Source organism: Rhinolophus hipposideros, assembly GCF_964194185.1.
Source record: "Rhinolophus hipposideros genome assembly, chromosome: 2".
NCBI classification, from domain to species: domain Eukaryota; kingdom Metazoa; phylum Chordata; class Mammalia; order Chiroptera; family Rhinolophidae; genus Rhinolophus; species Rhinolophus hipposideros.
The window spans coordinates 71839677-71857121 of record NC_138048.1 but is presented as its reverse complement, the minus strand read 5'-3'; the positions used below and the strand labels follow the sequence as shown (position 1 = coordinate 71857121).

Genomic DNA, 17445 nt, shown 5'->3' with positions numbered 1-17445 from the left:
CTGTATGCAAAATCCCCCCTCCCAAGATCTTCAGAAGTCTTATCCTGTTATCGCATCAGCTCACAGTCCAGAATTGTGTCACTTAAATAAGTTCTAGGTGTAGGTAAGTAGTTCTTTACATGTGTACAGCTCCTGAGGCATGTTGGTTATAATTTCTAGTTTGTGTAATACCAGTGCCCCTTCTCTAGTACACTTTGGAAAGAAGCACCTAGGTACTCTGATCCATATGGGGTTCTGTGTAGGAAGATCACCCCAGATCTGTATTAGCCAGTGAACGCTGTGGTGTTGGAGAGCACTATTTGTGACAGCCGTTTTTGGCAGAGATTGGGATTATGGTAACTTGGCATGTATTTGAATTCAATACTAGATTATTGATTGGACTGGAATCTGACCGTAGGGCTTATTTTTAATACCTGGACTTGCTTACCAGTGTATTAAGAAATGGGAAAAAATGCCCCTTACTTTAGTTTTCCATAATGAGCTACATGGAAAATGTTGATTTTTCTATTGCTCCGCATAATAGAGCATGCTGCTTTGTAAGTTTACTGCTTGTTTTGTACTGATATGAATAAAAATTTAGGAAAAAACTTTTGTTTGAGAAAGGAATGTATTTTCAAAGAGTCAAGTGTAATGAGTTTTAATTGCAGTTAATCTGAAATGACAACCATTACTTTAGTGTTTTTAGTGATTGCGTTTCTCTGACCATTGTGTCCCTGAAATGAATCTCTGGTGTTCTAAACCACTTAAAACCTAGTCTTTGTTGATAAATCATATGAAGAAACTTCAGGTCAAAGAAGAGAGGAAATGAATGTTTTAAAATAGTATGGGATAGAGAATCTTCTGTCTCCATGTACTACGTTAATAGATGGATATTATCAACAAATAAAACTCAGAATCCACTCTGCATCTTTAAAAAATGAGTCACACCAGAAAAGCTGCATGAAAAGTCAGTTTGCCTGTTAGAATGAAGCTGATGTTTTCAGTTCAGTAAGAAAACAGTTGAACCTCTGGGCTTGGTAACACCGGAGCCTCCTGAATTGGCAGGTAGACGGTGTCCCTCTACAACCGAGCATGCGTAATAGAATCTATAAAAGCAAATTGCTGATAGATCAACATAGATAAAAATCCACTCTTTCATGCCACCTGCTTTTACCCTTTGTGTCTGAGAAGTGTGTGTGTGTGTGTGTGTGTGTGTGTGTTCGTGTTCGTCTAGTTCGCCTCTCCCCCACTTTTTTCCTAGGTCCATGTCAGTAACTGGCAGGCTCTGCAGGGAATGTTGCAAGTATCTTGCTCTGCTCACAATGAGAGCTTTGTATTTATTCATGATGATACTTGGAGATAAGTGACACTAACACCCCTTCCAGTGATTTCAAAAAATGCCTTTGATTAAAGCAGAATTGTGGAGCCATTTATCTTTGGCTTACCCAGCCTTCCTATTCTTTGTTCTCTTCTGAATACCTAGATACTATGGTTATCTTCGTTTGGGGCATAGTGGTACCTGGGTCAATTAATTGAATGACACAGGACGGGATGGGAGGGACTAGGACCTGGAATCACAAGGTTTGCTAGGGCTTGGGAAGCACTGGGACCACAGGATGAAATTGGAAGGAACCTTGAGTCCAGACCCATTGACTGCTGCTAATGTGTAACAGGCAGGCACTTAACTCCCCACCCCCGAAAGCCTTCATTTGAGTTCTAAAGTGAGTTAGTGAATGCTTGACTCCAGCTTGGTAGAGCATATCGACACAGAATGTGGGAATAGACAGTACATTTACAAATTCCAACACAAGTTGTTATCCTTTCACTGATTAACATTCCTGCCATTGCTAATAATTTATTCCGCTCTTATGCTATGTATTTGCTCATATTTAGTGGGTGTGATAGGTACACATGAAGAAGCTGAGGCCTATAGAGGTTAATTGACACACCTGAAGTCACATAGCTGGAACGAGGCAGAGTCAGGTTTTCATCTCTGGTATGTCTGACTCCAGAGCATGAGCTCTTTATTGCCCTGCTCTGTGGCTTTACATGGAAGCATGAACTCAAATAGCAGGGCTCCATTCTCCCTGAACACGTGACAAGAGCCAGGTGAGTTCCTGTTCCTGGACTAACAGGATTCTGGGCAGGATACCAGGATGAGAGTACTCAGATGGCCAGGATGAGATAGAGATGGCTTGCATAGCAAAAGTGAATGGTGGAGACTGGGTGTTTAGTGGAGTAAAATAAGGCACCGTGTTAATAGAACTAAGAGCAGACAGTGTGACACAGGGATTGTTGATATAGAACTCCTTAAATTATTTCACCCTAAAGTCATGGTTGGGCCCAGAGTTGAGGTGGGCTAAAGCCAGGTGGGGCTTCCAGCTCCAGCTGCTGGCAGAGGAGGGGTACATTGGGAGAGGACTGATGTAGTGGGAGGCAATCTTTTCCTGCTTGCCTTTGACAAACCTACTAGAAAAGGATCTGAAATTGTGGCATATTGTAATGGAAACTCCTGAACGAAACATTTGCATTTTACTAGAGGTTAAAGAGAATGAAACTCTAGTTATGCTCTTTCAACACCAGCCAGCAGGTGGGGAAGTAATTTCTTTTTGGTGGGAGTGTGGTTGGTGATAGTGGTTTTCCTGGAAATGTTGAAGTCATACCCATTGCTTACGCCATGGTTGAAACTGTCAGTTTAATAACTTTGCTATTTCAACACTCAACACTAGCCAGCAGATTAGGGATTGCTGGGGGGACGGGGGGGGGCGGGGGTTGTGTTATAAGGGTAGGGAGTGGAATTGGTTGCTGCGCCTTCCTGGAAACTTTGAAATCACCCCATATGAGGTCAACCCCCATTGCTTGTAGTTGAGTTTGTCAGCCTAATAATTTTTGTCTGTAGGACATTAGCATCACTAGAAAGACTCATTGTGATACCATGAAAAGGCAGCTTGGAAATTCAAAGCAAATCAATATAAGTAATATGGTTATTCTGGGGGAAAAGAAAAGATTCTGTTTTCATGGGAATGTCCTTGGTGATAATGAAGGAAGAAAAACACAGGAAACATTCAATATGCTGTGAAAGCAGATTCATTTCTAATGGAACATTTCTCAATATTTTCCATGAAACATGAATCATAGGTCTTGACGGGGCCACAAAAGGTCATAGTTTTTTCCTCACTTGGTTGCCACACTATACCTATGGCATCCTAGACAAAAGATTTTTCTTCCCTAGGCCAGATGAAAGTGTATAAAGAGCTAATTGTGAAGGAAAAAAAGAATCTTAGCCATCAATATGAATCCTTGCCTTTGCTTAAAGTCAGGAATTCATAGCGGGCAGCTGTGGGTCTCGCTCATTATTTTCATACCCTTGTCTGGGCCGAGGTGCTGGCAGTGGAGCCTTCTTTCCTGCCCACACATGCCATCTTTTTATCTGGGCCATTTCTCTGCTCCCACTAAATTCCTTTAGCCAAAACAAATACCACACTTCCTTTTAGGCTCTAGGTCTGTCCCCTGCAGGAGCCCTCCCGGACCACTCCATTTCATTGTGACCTTTCTCTGCATTCCTGGGGAAGCAGGTGGGGGTAGTACTACCCATAACAGTCTGGTTATATGCGCAGACTTTCCTTAGCCCGTGAATGGCACTGTGAACTCAGTTGTGACAGGGAATAGCATCCTTCTCCCTACCCCCAGCCATGCAGACCAGACCCTTGACGGGCTCTGGCTTTACAAGTGTGATGATTTTTCTTTTAAATTTTATTACTGTGCTAGGAGCTGAAAGATGTTTAGTTAAATGCTTTAAATGGTCTCTAAAATCTCTGGAAGAACTTAAAATTTCTAATGCGTTGATAGTGGAAGCTAGTCTGTTTCCTTGAGAGAAACATGATTAGAATTTATGGACTTTCATATTGACCCTGTAGTAATACTGCAGTTTTTATTTGTGTTTTAAGACTGCTACATGAAAGTTGTGAGCCTAAAGAAAATAGGTGAATGTCAAGGTGATCCTTTAAAAAAACACAGATTGCAGTAAAATGTTTGGGAAGCACCATTTTAATAAAGAACACTATTTAAAGATGCTTAATTGCTAATGTTTTTTGCTCACAATAATTTAGACATCTTTTATGAAGCCAGGGTACTCTGCTAACTTGTGTGAAGTGGGTTGAGAACTTGAAATGACAGCAGAATGTATGGTGGGAGGGAAACGTGGAGATGGCTGTCGCTTGGATGCTATTAGAATGTGAAATCCTTTTTCCTCTTCTACTTACTCTCCTTAAGCCTTCTTCAGCTCTGTGTCTAATTCTCCCCCGGGCCCAGTGAGTGTGGGAACCATATCATTGATGAACACCACACTCTGCTTCGGGGCCGTATGAATGACACCATTGAGAGCAGTTCCACGTTTCTGAGTCTCCTCGTTTGTCTTCCACCAACCCACCCCTCCTTGTATGATTCAGCATTCAGACTGCCAAAGGGACCTTAATGTGCTTTTCTCCCCCGCCCCTCCTCCCCCAGCCCCCCATTTGGGACTTTAAGTGCATTTATGAGACTTGTTTGGCACATTGAAACACTGACCCGTCATTCTGTCTAAGAACTTTTATGACAGGTCCTGGGGAACTCCCCTTGTCTCTTGCTTTGTTTATTGAGAAATAACACGAGTGGTGACATAGCGAGGGTGTACAAGCTGAAGTAGACTATGTTTTCACAAGCAAAGTTTCTATATGGTCTATTCCTTTAAAGCAGACTCAGCATATAAATGAGAAATCCCTGTTTTATTGTCTTAAAACCAAGGAAGAGAACCTGTTGCAAATGAAGTCTGTCTTCTGGGGTTTATTGAACCCTTGCCTTGGCTTAAATTTGCAAACAATTTTTTCATCAAAAGTATTTGGATGGTTTGAAAGCGAAATTCTTATAGTATAAATGCTTGCAATCTTTCTGAATCTTTGCAGACTCATATCACATTGAACATGTCATTGATTGTTATTTGACTAATTATTTTTAGAATGCATTATTAGTGGAAATATTTTTTTTTCCTATTACAAGATTAGGAATTGGAGAACTTCTTTTCTGTATAAGAAACTGCGTTGAAAACCCATTTCTTTTGCATTTAGAGGGGGTTTGTGAGGGATTACTTCATTTGAAGTGTTATTATGAACAGTTTGGCCTCACTTTAAAACCTTTTAGAACTGAAAATACTAAGTCCTTTCCCCAGGCTCTCCCCAGTGCCCTGCCCATCTTTCTGATTGATTGAAAGCTGTATTTGGTGAGAGTTAGTTCACAGTCCTCCAGTGAGGCCATAAGCTGAGAGAGTCTTAGGATAATCTGAAATACTCCACCAACTTTGCCAGCTCATTTTGTGACTCTTGTATGTTAGTTGCAGAACAAATCATGGGTGTGTGTGCACGCGTGTGTGTGTAATATTGATGAAAAATCATTTTTAGTGTTTTGGAGTATATCCGATCTGTGAAATGTTTGGGGGCTTTATTTTGGACAATGATGATTTAGCTTTTCTTTCACACATGGACAGGCACAGCTGTTGGTTTTTCAGGCATTCTTTGTGCTGACCTGATCAGCCCCTTTCAAACAACTTGCTGCTGAGTAACTGGAAGTTCATCAGCTGGTGGTCTCCACAAGGGCTGGTGAATACTAATAGACCCAGGGCAGAAAGTGCAGGTTATGGCAAGGGTAGGAGGAAAGTCCGTGCCTGATCCTACGTGCAGCTGTCATCATGCAGGTATTGAGTCATGTTACAAGACTGACTTACATCAGTGCCTAACTATGTTGCTTCCCAGGAGGTGTGAAGTCCCTCTCTCGGGGGTTGGGGGTGAGTACCCAGTATGTCTGCTCCTTGCTGCCTTTCCTTTTCAGCCCTTCCCAGTTACCTTGATTGTTTATATCCATTGTTACATTTACATAATTAGGACAAAAGCTTCACCCAGTATTATAGTGTCATACTTTATTTGGCCATTTTCTGCAAGTAAAGTTTTGGTGATTTGGTTTGTTAGAAATTACGAAGATTATGTTTTAAGAGTGTAAAGACTGTACTGTGAATCCCCTGGTCGTTTGCTAGCTAATGCTTAACCTTTTAGCCTGTTGTTTCTCTTAAAATGGGGATAGTGAGAATATCTATTTACTAAGGTTGTTAGATAATCCATTGTTAAGTACCATTATTATCTAGTAATATCCACAGTTTTGCTGATTAGTTTCATTCTAAAGTGATGTCATGATCACTTATGGGCGGTGACTTCATAATCAGCTGAAGTTCTAGCCTTCCTTTCATTGCCTGCTTATAATATGCTTGCTTTCATGGGGCTGAGGGTGAGGACAACAGTTCAGACATTTCAAATGAAGGTTTATGGGGATGTAAATATTCAGATATAGCATTATGGATAAAACAATGAGCCCACCGTTCCATGCCTTTAAAGTTAGTTTTCTTGTAGTTGAAGCTTCAGTTGTTTTCTTTTGGGTGATAAGCAAACTCTCACAGTGTGCCTGAATGGCCATATTCAGACAGGCCTATCAAGGAGTTCCTCTGAATATTCCTCCCCTTCTTTAGGTCTTGCCTTTTATAATTAAATTTCCATGAAATTCCATACTTGTTTTAATCTCTATTTAATGCATCCTGCTCTTAGGCAGTAGTGAAAGGCAGTAAGGAATATTGGTAAGTTCATTATGGGTTTTGGAGTGAGATTGCTTGGCTTAGAAATTCCCTGCATTATGCTCTCTTCGGCAGCACATACATTAAAATTGGAACAATTCAGAGAAGGTTAGCATGGCCCCTGCACAAAGATGACATGCAAATTCATGAAGTGTTCCATATTTTAGAACAAAATAAATGAACAAAACAGAAGTAGGCTCGTAGATGCAGGGAATAAGCTGATGGTTGCCACACATAAGGGGATTTGAGGGACGGGGGAAAAAGGTGAAGGGATTAAGAAGTACAAATTGGTAGTTATGAAATAGTCGTGGGGATGTAAAGTACAGCATAGGGAATACAGTCAATGATATGGTAATAACTATGTATATAGTGTCAGGTGGGTATTAGACTAATCAGGGGGATCACTTCTTAAGTTATATAAATGTCTAATTTCTATGTTGTATACCTGAAACTAATATAAAATAGCACTGAATATTAACTGTAATTGAAAAATTAAAAAAGGGTGGAAAAGATGAACGGGAATAAGAGGTTCAGATTTCCAGGTGTAAAACAAACAAGTCATGGGGATGTAAAGTGCAGCATGGGAAATATAGCCAATAATATTGTGATAGCATGGTACGGTGTCAGATGGCTGCTAGACTTACGGTGATCACTTCTTTAGGTACATAAATGTTGAATAACTATGGTATACCCCTGACACTAATATAATATTGTATCGTAGCTGTATTTTAATAAAAATCTTAAAAAAGAAATTCTCCGTATATTAGTTGTGTATCATAAAATCCGTTACTTCTATACACCTCAATTGCCTTATCTATAGAATTGGAATGACAATTCCAATTGTTTTGGAATTGCAGGCTTGCTATGAGGATTAAATGACTTAGTATGTAGAAAGCACTTACAACAGTTTGAGTCATTATAAGGGTCCAGTAAATAGGAACCATTATTAGGCTCCCAATCCCATTATGGCTAGATATTTAACCACCCTTCAATTTTGTTTTCTGTCATTTTAAAGCATTTCGGGAAAGCCTATGTGGACTTGAGGCATTGGTTAGGATTTTTTTTTTTTTTTAGATAGCTTTACATTTTAGTTATAATGCTTCAGAAATAATATGTTTAAAAATTATGAAATGGGAATTTAGCTTCTGTGCCCTTTTGCCTTTCAGTCTTGTTAAACAGTGATTAAAATATTATCTCTGAAGGTACCACTGCTTGGAGTTCCTTAAATGTCACAGATCTTTGCATGTCAGATAATTCAGAAGAGCTAACAATGTCACATTACCTCAGTTATCTGCCACATTTTACTTCACAGCTTGTAGTCTCTTAGTTATTGCTTTATTCTGTCTGTATTTTTTACTCTTCTTTTTATACTTACATCTTGAAATGGAAAACGTCATGTTAAAAGTGTCTTTAAAGAAGACTGTGAAGGTTTCTTCAAAGGTGGGTGTCAAATCTTAGTGATCTTTGTATCCCAGTGCCTATCCAGCACCTTCTAGGAGTTGAGAATAAAAGAAAGTAGTTTCTTTTATACTGCTAAAAAGTCATATCAAAATGATGGAAAAATTCTTAGCTAATACATAGAGGTTCTCTTTTTGTTTGTCACTATGCTGAAGTAGTTAAATTTGGTTCTTTTTACTTTTGGATGGGTAATGCAGTTATGGGTGTGATTCCAAAAACACAGTAATTCTGAAAAAGTCCGATATATGGGTTAGCTCCTCTTACCTGTAAAAAAGAATGAGGGGATGATTATTACATTCATTATTTTGTTAACTTTTTTCTTTTGCAGGGAGTATTCTGGGAACACCTTAGAAAATATTTTTAAAGCTGTTTAATACTAGAAGGTAGACTAGCTTTATATTTATCTTTTGTATTATTAGTAAATATTTTAATTTTGATTACTCATTAATATTTTATTAATGTTTTTAAGCAGTTAAAAATTACAGGATTTCTGTAGCAGTAAACTCTCAGTAAACTGCCAGACCCAGGAATGTACACAGTACACTTTAAATTGTAAGTAAGTCTGGTTACTGAATTAAATGGAGTCGACAGAGGAATTTTTTCCTCTTTGTTCATCAACAGTGTTGATTGAAAGGGTAAGGGAGGTGGGTGAGATAGGCGACAGGGAGGTGCAGGCTGGAGAAGAAGAGAATAGTGGGGAAGGGCAGTGGTGGTGGGATATGGAAATGGGAACCGAAATTAGAAATGTTTAGGGAGACAGTCATGATTGGCTGACTAGTGGGACACACACTGAAGAGAGGGAGTGAGCGATTGGTACTGGATGAATTGTATATTTCCCTAAAATAGGTGGAATCTGGTCTTTTAGAAAATATTTGTCCTACAATGTAAATGATAGTGAGTAAACATTGTATGCTCACTATGACATAACTGGACAAGCATTGGGATTAACAAAAGAGGATAAAAAGGCAAACAGATAAGTGCTGTTTTTCTGCTTGGCAAATTGGTTATTGCTTCTCTGAGGAGAGTTTTCCGTGACTTGGTATGTGGCACACTATTTTTGAGACATCAAGGACAATTGGATAAAAGAGGCTTATGTTTTAATACTTGTTTCTGGACCTATCTAAATATAGTGAATCCTTATTTAATGTGGTCGATAGATTCTTGGAAATGCGGTGAAAAGCTGTATAATGAAATTAGTTTTACCACAGGATAATTGATATAAACAAGAGTTAAGTTCCTGTGCCATCTGATCAACGTTATAACAAAACGTTGTTGAACAAAACGACTTTATTTTAGGACCTGCTCTATGGAGAGAACTGTCCTCACAAAGGCCCACATCAGTGACTTTCCTTTATGACTTTATGGTTTGGGGTTCTTTGAATATACCCACATTTCATCTGTGGTTGGTTGGATGTAACTCCCCTCTCCAAATTTTCCCCCACACCCCTTCTTCAATTTGGAGAGAAAAGTTGAACTTTTTCAATTTTTCACCTTTTTTTGTGTCTGAGTTAAAATGGAAGCATTTCATAATATAAACATAATTCCTCTATGTACACTTTATATATTGCACTGTAGAGCCAGAATTAACAGTTTTGTGGTATCTTTCTAGCAATAGGAATTTCCACATTTTCACCTAATTTTAAAAGCTTCCAGTTAAAGAAAATTAAAACTTTTTTATTCTCAACTGACAAGAAAAGGAGGCTTAGCATCATGGGAAGAAAAGTCTTTGGGAATAGGAGTGGAAACTTAAAAAGATTAAAATATAAGCATTATCCACAGTGGTATTTTTGAGTGAAAATGTTAAGCTCTGTCAGAGGACTACTAGATGAATTTATCTGTTTTGTTTTGCAGTTCTCATTAAAGTGGACACACACACACACACACACACACACACACACTTGTCTAATGTAAATGTGAAATTAAACTGTTTTCTTGTTCTTGAAATGGCAAGTCTTTAACAGTTGTACAGGGCTGGAGTTTTTTGGTTATGCAGGATGGGATCTTTTAACATCAAGTCAGTGTGTCTTCTGCCAGATTCCACAGTGTCAATTTTCTGTGCCTGCTGTACCAGGATATAAGCAGTATGGACAAAAGGAGCTCTTTGGCACAACTAGAATTTAACTTGTCTTCTATTGAGGAAGAGCAATCTCTGTGGGTAGTGTAATAAAATCTTTATACATAAATTGTCTTCAAGTATAAGCATGAAATAGTTGCAAAATCTTAATAAAATATAGCAAAAGCATGGCGTATTATCTCGTAAGTTAGAAATCAAGATGTGAGATTAATTTCGGTAATTTATTTTTAATGATCAAGATAGTTCTTATTCTGTGGGTCAGGCATTTGCATTTTGGATGACGTAGTTCTTACATCGTGTGCTGAAGGTAAGGAACATCTCTAACATCTCAGAATTTTATAGCTGGTTGTGATAACACAGTGATTTGTATCTTTTGCACATCAGAATTACCTGGGGAACTTTGAAAAAATGCGCAAGTCGCTCTCCAGGCTAATTATTGGGAAATTTCAGATTGCAGAGGGGGTAAGGCCTGGATATTAGTTTTGAAAAACTTCACAGGTAATTCTAATATGCTGTGGAGACCGAGAATCTCTGGTTAACCTAACCCCTAGGATAGCTTAAGAAATTCTCATGGTGTGCTTTCCCAAGTACGTCACACTGCACATGGTACATACCTGTGTCTGTTCATTCAGGTGAGTCTTCCTTAGGACATTTTGTAAAGTGTTCAGGGATCTTTTGTCTCGTATTCATATACTTATTAAGTAACCTTAATGTGGTGGTTGTTTTTATTGACCCTATTAATTAAAATTGCTCTTTAGTTTTTGTTACAAATTTCCATAAGCAATAGACAAGCGTCATCAAACAAAAATTTGAGTTTACTTCTTTCAGCAGAGTACAGATTTACTTTTCCTTTATTTAGATGTAAATGCAATCGCTCCTATTATAAACTAATAAAATTCCAAGTTGATTAAAACGGGTAAGACTGTGGCAGGGCTGATGGGGTTGAAAAAGTGAGATGAGAAAATCACCATCTTGCTGAAGCTACTTTTAGCCCTGATTCCGCTTGACTTTATGAAATAATTAGGCTGGGACTATTGCTTCCCTCTTTGTTCTTTTCTGGGTCTTGCCTAATAACTTAAATGCTGTAGGTGCCTAGGAAACATCTTGGTGCTTGGCTCAGGTGGTCCCCACAGCTGGCCTGAATCCAGGGTATGTCATCCCGTGTCACATGCTGACAATGACCAATAACTTGAGCATGGACCTGGCAAGGTTTGTTAAAGCAGATTGCTGGGACCACCGTCCGGGGTTTCTGATTCAGGCCTGGGGTGGGTGGTGCCTGAGAATCAATGTTTATGATGGTTCCCAGGTGATACTGAGGTCCTTGGTGCTGGGAGCAGGCTTTGAGAACTGAGGTAGGAGATTGTTGGGATGAGGAGCATGTGTAAGAAAAGGGGACTTAGTGCCCTTAAACAAAAGGGAAAGCTCTCAGGATTAAGTGTGGTCACAAAATGGGCAAAGGGAAAAAAATCCATGTAAATGCAGAAAAATAAGAAAGAATAATTGATTTAAATTCTCCAGTTGTAAGCTCAAAGATAGAGGTTTTTCTTTGTCTGAAATATTTTCCCCTTCCTCTGCTATAGTTTTCATGAATTGAGGCTTGAATCAGGGACTCGGTTTTCAAAGAATTTGTACAGTCTTTCAGTTTACATCTCCTAATTCCGTTGCCATTTTATCAGGAATTACCTTTTCTTTTCTGTGCCTCAGTTTCCAAATAATGAGAAAAAAATATGACCACCAAGGATATCCTAAGGCTATTTTAAAGTTTAATGAATAGTATTATGTCATATTTGGGGAATCACTGAGTTAGGAAACATATGCAAATATTAAAAGTATTCCAAACAGACAAAAGAATATCATACACTGTATTCAAATAATAGGCAAGTACATCGTTTCCCCCTCTCAAGCTGGGACGTAATAAAAAAAAGCCAAAAGGGGAGAATAAAAAGTAGGTGGGCCCATATAGAAGTTGGCTTCACTGTTTAAAGTATTCCAAAGAAACAGGAAGGTTTTAAAGCATAAATGTGGAGGGGTAGGAAGTGACTCAGAATTCAAAATAGATAGGACTGGACACCAGCAAGGATCTGGAACAGAGGGACGAACGTTGCCGACAGAAGAGAGAAGCAATCGGTGTGAGGCAGTTGCGGTGGGGGGGGGGGGAACGGGGGAGGGTAGTGAATGACTCCATAGTAACGTGGAAAACAGGATTATACATAGTTTTTTTTTCCTCCAGTGGACAGGGCACCATTGTAGAAATTTAGAACTTTGTGCCCTGTTTAAAAAAATCTGTTTCAAGGGTCAATTGTTAAATTCCAGACTGATTTATTAATAATTAAAGTTACAGCTCTTGAGGAGTTTTCTCATGGTCTTTAGATGATCTCCATCACTGTTCCGTGAGTTGAGTTCATTGATCATTTTACTACTCCTCATTGCACCTGTCATGCCAGTATCAGCAATTAACATTCCTCAGAGGTGAATAGAATGTCAGCCTCCATCTCAGATGGAACTCAAGAACAACAGGTGCATTCTACCTGTTTCTTGGCTATCCCCAGAGTAGTCAGAAGGCAAGTAATTAACCACAAAACAGACTTAGGAGAAAATGAGAGTCTCTGAGAAGAGAATTTGAGCCTGAGTGTCGAAAAGTAGCTCTGGGTAACATATTTAGAAGACATAGGAAATGGCTCATTAGGAAGTGCGTAATAGCCTTGCTAATCTGGCCTCTTTAAATTTATTTCAAGCTTATTTCCCTTTGTCAATACAAATCTTCTTAACTGTATACCTGCCATAGACCCTCTGTTTTGTGCAATTTTTTTTATTGACTTAGGTTCACATCAGCAGTCATTGGATTTGAACTCATACAGTAAAAATCAATTGACTATAGTGTTAATTTTCCTCTTCCCTTTTAAATGAAGACCTGACAAAACTTTCTGGCTCTGATTAGAGGAAGAGTCTCCTAACAGAGGTTTAACTTCCTCTCTATTCAGTCCAGTTCCATTGATCGGGCACTTACTTTCCTCACCTCAGAATAAGGGGATTGGATCAGATCATTTATAAAATCTTATCCCTTAATTTCTTTTTTCCCTCTCACTTGAAAAGACTAGAATTTTACTTAACTAGGTTCAAGTATGGGCAGATTTCAAGAGCTTAATTATCTGGGTTTTCTATTTGAAAGTGAGGTGTTACCATGTTTCTCCGGAAATAAGGTCTACCCCGAAAATAAGCCCCAGTTAAGATCTCAGCCAGACAGACACATTTAGTACCTTATGACGATGCTCCAAAAGAATATGACGTGACTGTATTTGAATAAATGTAGATTGTTGTACATGAAGAAAATAAGACATCCCCTGAAAATAAGCCCTAATGGAGCAAAAATTAATATAAGACCCAGTCTTGTTTTCAGGGAAACACGGTAAGTTATTTAGAACTCTTTAGGCACTGCATTAATTTCTCAAAAATTTAATTAGCATAAACTAATCTTGATTAGTAAGAAAAAAGGAAAGAAAATTACCCAGTATGTGTTTTTCCCCCTTGTTTTAGTAATTGCCAGATTTTTAAATGTATGTGTACATATATTGTATGCCAGGTGCTTTAGACCACTTGTTGTCAACCCTGGCTGCACAGCTGAACCTCCTGGGAATTACACAGATAAACAAACAAACAACAGTGCTTGGGTCCCTAATTCCAGAGATTTAGATGTAATTGGTACCTGTATATATTTAAACATAGAGTTGTCATAAGTATTTAATTTACATTGCATTCAGTAAAACATTTGGTGGACTTTATTTTATGTCTTCCAATATTGAGGGCATTGAGTGATTTGTGAAAGGAAAAAAGCCTGAAAGTACGAAAAGCGATACTTTCTCATCCTAGGTGTATTGCCTCAGCTGAAGGGTCTGTATGAGCCCTGGTCGTCCCTACCTGCCCACCTCTTATCCATGAACTGGAAAAGATTGCCTTGCTGTTTGTTTCTCATCTATGAAACAGCACACATGATTGTCTTTTTTGCATTGATTTCATAGGATTATTTGCTATCATTTTATCAAAACTAGTATGCCATTGATTTTAAGGTGTCATTATTTCATGTACCTCTACAGAAGGGAGAACACTGTCAATTAAACATGAACTGTAAGATGCTTTCCTTTTTTAGGAAATGTTAAAATGAGGAAAAAAGATAATTGGAATTAATGAAAATACTAATTTAGTTTTTAATTTCTCTTCCAGACTTAATTCGTCCTGAAAAAAAAACACAAATTAATTTGGATGTTTCCTAATTTGTGTTTGCATAATAATTTCATGTGTGTGTCTTTGTCTGTAAAAATTGGAATAGCTTATTATAATTCTCAGTTGTAGAAATGTGACTAATTTGCGTAAACAGTATCTCTTCTAAATAGACCCTGGAGGATTTACATACAAGTCATAATCTTGTGATGCTCTTTGTTAGTGTTAGCTGCTCACCAAATGTCTCTCTCATCATGCCAAAAGGCTTCTCTTTTTTATATGTGTGTATGTGCGCACGCATGCACACACATGTAGTGTATGTGTTTGCCAGTACTGCCACTTGTGTCTGCTCTGTTTTGTCTATCCCTTTGGTAAAATCTAAACTTTGGGTTTAAATTTTTTCAAGGCTCTTCTGTTCATCTTTGTGTTGGCTATTGCATTGTTATCCTATTAAAAACAGTATAATCCAGTTCAGCAAATTTGTCATGTGCTTCTGACATTTATATGGAAAATATTTTGTTTTCTTGACTTAGTCTCTTCCACGTGTGTGTGTGTGTGCACGTGCGTGCACCTACAGTGTTAACCAAGAAATATATTACCTTTGGATCTAGACCATCTGCCTCTAAATACTTCCCTTGCATAATAATTAATTATGCACGGGATATATTAGGTTGGTGTGAAAGTAATTGCAGTTTTTGCAATTATTTTTAACCTTTTAAACTGCAATTACTTTTGCACCAACCTAATACAAGCAGTATATGAGATGTGGTAGTTTGTGTTTTTTTCTTTGTTTTTTTTGGAGATGCTTTTAAACCTTTAGTGTAGTTTATCAGGGCATCAGGGTATTTTTATTCATGGATTTATGCAGAGCCTGTGGTAGCCAATTAAACTTGGAATATTTGTTTACTTTTCAGTAAATTAATAGGAAGCCAAATCTGATCTTTTCTTTCTCTCCCATAAAGAGGTGCTGGTGAGAAATCCACTTAAAGATACTCAATCCTTGTGTGAAGACCAGGTTTGATGAAGTGACAGATTAGATGTGCTGTTGATGTTCATTTTTATAAACGTTTGAAAACAAAAAGGGATACTTTTTACATCAATCTCTAAGTACCTATAACGTTTGATTTTTGTTTGGGTCTCTGATTCCTTCTCATGGAAAAAAAAGTCTCTTGGCTTTGTGTGCCTTTCTTCCTCCTGGTTTGCTCCTAATGCCTCTATTGCCACAGACTCACCTTGGAAGTCACATCGTCGCTTTTGCACTTGGGTTTGTGTGTGCAAGCGTGTGCTTGGGGTCGTTAGTGCCTTCTCTCTACCCAGCAGCTCAGTGCCTTCCCAGAACTGTGAGGACTGGACAGCCGTGGCTGTGTCTCAGCAGGGTGTGTGCTGGTCTCTGTCCTGCCCTTGTCTCTCGTTTAACACACCCTCCCTCATGTCCTGAACCACTCTTTGTCACCTGTTTTCTCTCCTGCTTCTTCTAATATTTCCACGGGAAGGGATGTTTCCTTTAGGAGACCTGACATATTGGGAGAGAAAGCTTGGACTTTGGGGCTATCCACGTAAGAAGACCTTCCTCCAAGAGTGGAGGGAAAAGCCCTCAAGTTGAGAGGTTTCTGAGAAACATCGTGTTTCTTCTTTGTACAGGCTCCCCATTCTAAATTTACAGCAAATTAAGAAACTCTTCCATATCTTGGTGCAGAGGAGTCCTGGTATTTAACATGTTAATCTTAATCTTGTTGGTGTCCATGAGCAGGATTGATGTGGGAACTTACTGAACCAGCTACATAAAATATGGTATTTGTCATTTATCGGGTGTATCTATGTGCTGGGTGGTTCTTGACATGAATCCATCCGGTGAGATATGTGATGGTATCTGGCATGCCTTGTTTGTTTACTCTTTTTACTGTGTGTTTAGAAGAGAAAAGACCCGTGATGGCCACATTTGTCTGTCAGCCCCTTAGGTCAGGTTTTCCGTCCTGACTCCACGTGTCGGGGCTGCTGAGATTGGTTGGTTGGGTGCGCAGAATTTCCTCTGTGGGACTCAGGAGCCAGAAAGCCACGATGAAGTTTGATTTGGCTTGTGGCAGCCTTTTCCAAATATGAATTTGGATGCAGTACAGTAAGTCCTCTAAGAAAAGGAGAGAAGAAACCAATAACTCTAGCTGGAAATATTTGGGGAACATTTAGAAACGGGGAAACTCTAACCTGTGGCATTTAGAGTCTCCTCGAAGCTCGTGTTGCTGTGGCGCTCAGAGGCTAGGCGTTTTTTCCTAGGCTGAGCGCTCCCTTCACTCTGCAGAAGCCATAGAGCAGCCTCTGTCCTGCGGGTGCTGCACGCTGACTTGCTCCAGACAGTCTTGAATGTGACCTGGCAGCCAGTGCTGTTTCCTGCTGACGTGGCCTCCCACAGCCAGCAGAACAGAGCCGCCTCAGTGTGCTGAGGAAGGAGTGGCGAGGGCATGAATCACCAGCGGGATAAGGAACAAATTAAGAGAGGAAAGCGCCTAGCTGTTCAGGTTTCCTTCTAGATATACTTAAAAGACACCCTTTTTATAGGAAGGGAGGAGGAGGAAGAAAAACAGGAGTGAAGAATGCTGTGAGAATCAAGCAGTGATTTGTTTGGCCATAGGAAAGGTTTCTTATCAGCAGGAGTTACTTCTGGGGTGAGACCAGGCTGCTGTAGACATCTGAGAGGATGCTTTAGAAGGCCAGAGTGGGCTGCAACCTTCATGGGCCACACTTGTGCAGAGGATGGTGGGAGTAAGAGCATCCAGTCCTATCCTGCGGTAGACAGTCAACAAAACAAAACAAAACAAAACTGTAGTGTGTGTCTTGATGGAACAGGGTCTCTCAGCCCGGTGAGAACTGGACAGTGAACTCTTGAGAAACTGTTTAGGAGCCAATCCTGTTGCATGGTTTTCCCATCAGTGGTGTCAGCATCTCATTTGAAGCTCAATATTGGCTTACATTTCAACCGCTGCTTGGTACTTTGAATTGGGTTCTTTGAAAAGTTCCAAGTTCAGTTCCTGGTTACCTTCTAATAGGGCCCCAAACATCAAGCTATTATGGCATT

General features: G+C 39.3%; 1 protein-coding gene across 2 annotated transcripts in view; it reads left to right on the top strand.

The window, feature by feature from the left end:
- The window catches only part of FNDC3B (fibronectin type III domain containing 3B), a 321497-nt gene that overhangs the window by 93128 nt on the left and 210924 nt on the right, over positions 1–17445 (top strand). The window lies entirely within an intron of this gene.